This window comes from Otolemur garnettii, unplaced genomic scaffold, assembly GCF_000181295.1.
Source record: "Otolemur garnettii isolate 467f Iridium unplaced genomic scaffold, OtoGar3 scaffold00038, whole genome shotgun sequence".
Classification (NCBI taxonomy): domain Eukaryota; kingdom Metazoa; phylum Chordata; class Mammalia; order Primates; family Galagidae; genus Otolemur; species Otolemur garnettii.
In genome coordinates, this window is record NW_003852433.1 from 8,112,888 (window position 1) to 8,117,216 (window position 4,329).

At 44.9% G+C, this 4,329-nt stretch overlaps 1 protein-coding gene across 2 annotated transcripts in view; it reads left to right on the top strand.

Annotated features, from left to right (window-relative positions):
- Positions 1-4,329, top strand: part of COQ5 (coenzyme Q5, methyltransferase) — a 37,646-nt gene that overhangs the window by 3,312 nt on the left and 30,005 nt on the right. The gene's annotated exons all lie outside the window — the stretch shown is intronic.

Consider the following 4,329-nt stretch of genomic DNA (forward strand, 5'->3'; position numbering starts at 1 on the left):
CCCAGGAGTTGGAGGTTACTGTGAGCTGTGATGCCACAGCACTCTACTCAGGGGGACAGCTTGAGGCTCTGTCTCAAAAAAAAAAAACTTACCAGGAGTAGTTTGAATACCATTAGCTACCTTCTTGTCATATAAGTTACAATAGGAAGTGAGCATCTTATCTATGCCTTACCAATTTCCATACTCCTTTCTAAGTTTTTATTAGCTTCTATTATTTTATCCTTTACACCTTTTCTTTTACTATTCTTGCCTTTTTTTTTTTTTTTGGAGGCAGAGTCTCATGCTGTTGCCCTGAGTAGAGTAGAGTGCCCTGGTGTCTCACAGCAACTTCAAACTCTTGGGCTCAAGCCATCCTCTTGCCTCAGCCTCCTGAGTAGCTGGGACTATGGGTGTGCCCCACCATTGAGAGATAAGGAGGCAGCACAAGCTTTGCTCTGTGTGTGTGTAAACTCAGTAACTGATGCATAGTGACCAGCCATCTATAGTCCATGAAAGAAGTAACATGGGGCAGTACCTGTGGCTCAATGAGTAGAGCACCAGCCCCATATGCCAAGGGTGGTGGGTTCGAGCCCAGCCCTGTCCAAAAAAATAACCGGGGCTCAGTGCCTGTAGCTCAAGCGGCTACATACACCAGAGCTGGCGCGTTTGAATCCAGCCTCAGCCTGCCAAACAATGAAAACTACAACCAAAAAGTAGCTGGGCATTATGGCAGGTTCCTGTAGTCCCAAATGCTTGGGAGGCTGAGGCAAGAGAATCGCTTAAGCTGAGGAGCTGGAGGTTGCTGTGAGCTGTGACACCATGGCACTCTACCCAGGGCAACAGCTTGAGGCTCTGTCTCAAATAAATAAATACCCAGACGTTCTGGCGGGTGCCTGTGGTCCTAGCTACTTTGGAGGCTGAGGCAAGAGAATTGGAGGCCTAGGCCCAGGAGATGGAGGTTGCTATGAACTGTGACACCACAGTACTCTACCAGGGGCAATAAAGTGAGACTCTATCTCTAAAAAAAAAAAGAAGAAGAAGAAGTAATGTGATTGGTCACTGATTATGCTGTATATGTATTATTTGCATAGGGATTTTGAGAACTAAAGAACTACTAAGTAAAGTTTTTGCTTCACTTACAGTTAACATGCCACAGTACGTAAATGGTATTGGGGGACTGGTGTTATTTAACTAAACCTCAATAACTGAAGTTACTGAGTTCATGCATATGAAAACCATAGAGAGCAAGTACTGTTTATTTATTTATTTGAGACAAAGTCTTACTATGTTGCCCAGGCTGGAGTGCAGTGGCTTTTAGTAGATACAGTCATAGCACGTGGCAACCCTGAACTCCTGGGCTCAAGCAGTCCTCCCACTTCAGCCTACTGAGTAGTTGAGACTACCAGGGTGCATACCCTGTGCCAGGCTAGTATGAACTATTTATACTTGGGTTGAGCCTTAGTGCTCTCAGATACTCCAAAAAATGTTCAAAAGAAAAGAGCACCTGGGTGTGGTGGCTCATGCCTATAATCCTAGCACTCTGGGAGGCTGAGGTGGGTAGATTGCTTGAGCTCGGGAGTTCAAGATTAACCTGAGCAAGAGCAAGACCCCGTCTCTACTAAAAATAGAAAAACTAGCCAGGTGTTGTGGCAGGCGTCTGTAGTCCCAGCTATTCAAGAGGCTGAGGCAAGAGGGTCTCTTGAGCTGAGAGCTATGTTTCAAGAAAAAAAAAAAAGGGAGGAAACTTGAGGATCCAAGGCTGATAATAGGTATCCAAGATTCAGTTAAATGGGACCTCTATAGTCTGATTCAGCTGAAGACGGTGCTATTTTGGATTTATGCAGCATATTTCATCTGAGGAATTCAAATTATTTCCCATTATCTAATTCAGCCTATGGCAAGGAGGTAGCACTGACATTCTCATGGGCAGAGAAACTAAAGTGCAAGGAAGTTAAATATAGGGTTAAGAAGAAACTATTTTGAATGTCTTGCATAGTACCCTTTTTCTCCAGTCAGCACAGGTTCTATAGTCTGTCTGTCTTGATTCTATGGAGAAGATTCATGAGGACCCTCTGCATATAACTTGACCTTGATTCACAGCTTGCCATCTGTCTGCCTACCAAATTATACCTGAGGTTCTCAGTGATGCAGGCAGATATTAGCTAAGTTCTTCCCATCCATCAGTCATGTGTCTTTGTAATGGATTTGGTTGTCTTTTATTATAATAACTATGAAAATAATTCTAATCCCCCCCATGCCATCCTCCAAAAAACAGAAACATTTTTTTATTTTTTATTTTTTTGAGACGGAGCCTCAAGCTATCCCCCTGGGTAGAGTGCCATGGCATCACGCTCACAGCAACCTCCAACTCCTGGGCTCAAGCGAGTCTCCTGCCTCAGCCTCCCAAGTAGCTGGGACCACAGGCGCCCGCCACAACGCCTGGCCATTTTTTGGTTGCAGCCATCGTTGTTTGGCGGGCCCAGGCTGGGGATTCGAACCCACCACCTTAGGTGTACGTGGCTGGCACCTTAACCACTTGAGCCACAGGCGCCGAGCCCAAAAAACAGAAACATTTATTTAGTACCAAGTATATGTTACAGCATTACATCCTTATCTAGTAGTTCTAGATAAGGATAACTAAAACAGGCTAGGCACAGTGGTTCAAAGGCCTATAATTCTAGCACTTTGGGAGGTCAAGGCAGGAGGTTCACTTGATGTCTGGAGTTCAAGATCAGTCTGAGCAACATAGCAAGACCCCATCTCTATAAGAAATAGAAAAATTAGCCAGGCATAGTGGTACATGCATGTAGTCCCAGCTACATGGGAGGCTGAGGCAGGAAGATGACCTACGTTTAAGAGTTTGAGGTTACAGTGAACTACAATCATGCCACTGCCCTCATGCCTTTGCAAAAAAGGAAAAAAAAAGAGGTTGATTTCTAACATGAAGTACTTTTAAGTCACTTTTGAAGGCCCCCCTTTTTTTGAGATAGAGTCTTACTTTATAGTCCTCGGTAGAATGCCATGGTGTCACAGCTCACAGCAACCTCCAACCCTTGGGCTTCGGTGATTCTCTTGCCTCAGCCTCCTGAGAAGATGGAACTATAGGCGCCTGCCACAATGCTTGCTATTTTTTGTTACAGTTGCTACTGCTGTTTTTACCTGGACAGGGCCAGGTTTAAACCTACCATCCTTGGTATATGGGACTGGTACTCTACCCACTGAGCAACAGGCACCACCCTAAGCCACTTTCTAAAGAGGTAATATTAAGCTCTTAGATTTGGCCATCAAACATTATGTCTTAGTTTCTCCTTGCAGAGACAGGTAATTTCAAGGGAAAAAAAAAACCCTGCTTTCTATCTGTTTCTACTCAGGTTTAAAAACAGAAATAGGGTGGTGCCTGTGGCTCAATGGGTAGGACACTGGTCCCATATACCAAGGGATGGCAGTTTCAAACTCAGCCCTGGCCAAACTGCAACAGAAAAATAACTGGGCATTGTGGCAGGCACCTTTAGTTCCAGCTACACAGGAAACTGAGGCAAGAGAATCGCCTAAGCCCAGGACTTGGAGCTGTGTGACGCCACTGCACAACCGAGGGTGACAAAGTGAGACTGTCTCTACAAAAAAAAAAAAAAAAAAACAGAAACAATGGTGAGGCAGGGTAGCTCAAGCACCTAATCCTAGCACTGTAGGAGGCCTAGGTGGGTGTATGGCCTGAGCTCAGGAGCTCAAGACTAGCCTGAGCAAGAGCAAGACCCTGTCTGGACATTGTGATGGGTGCCTATAGTCCTAACTACTTGGGAAGCTGAGGCAAGAGGATCCCTCAAACCCAGGAGTTTGAGGTCTCTGTGAGCTATGACAACTCCACGGCACTCTACCCAGGGCAACAGAGTAAGACTTCTCAAAGAAAAAAAAAAATAGAAAACAACAATTGGGCAGTGGCTATGGCTCAGTGAGTAGGGTGCCAGCCCCATATACCGAGGGTGGTGGGTTCGAACCCAGCCCTGGCCAAACTGCAGCAAAAAATAGCCAGGCATTGTGGCAGGCACCTGTAGTCCCAGCTACTCGGGAAACTGAGGCAAGAGAATCTCCTAAGCCCAAGAGCAGGAGGTTGCTGTGAGTTGTGACAGCAGCATGGCATTCTACCGAGGGTAATAAAGTGAGACTATGTCTCAAAAAAAGAAAAGAAAAAAAGAACAAAAGCTTCATTCTTATTCTTTTTCTTTCTTTTTTTTTTTTTTAGATGCAATCAATTGTTGATTTATTGCACTTGTGCAGGGGACCGCTGCTCTGAGAGATAGGCGGCCTTGAAGTGCCATTTTTCTTTTTCTTTTTCTTTTTTTTTTTTTTTTT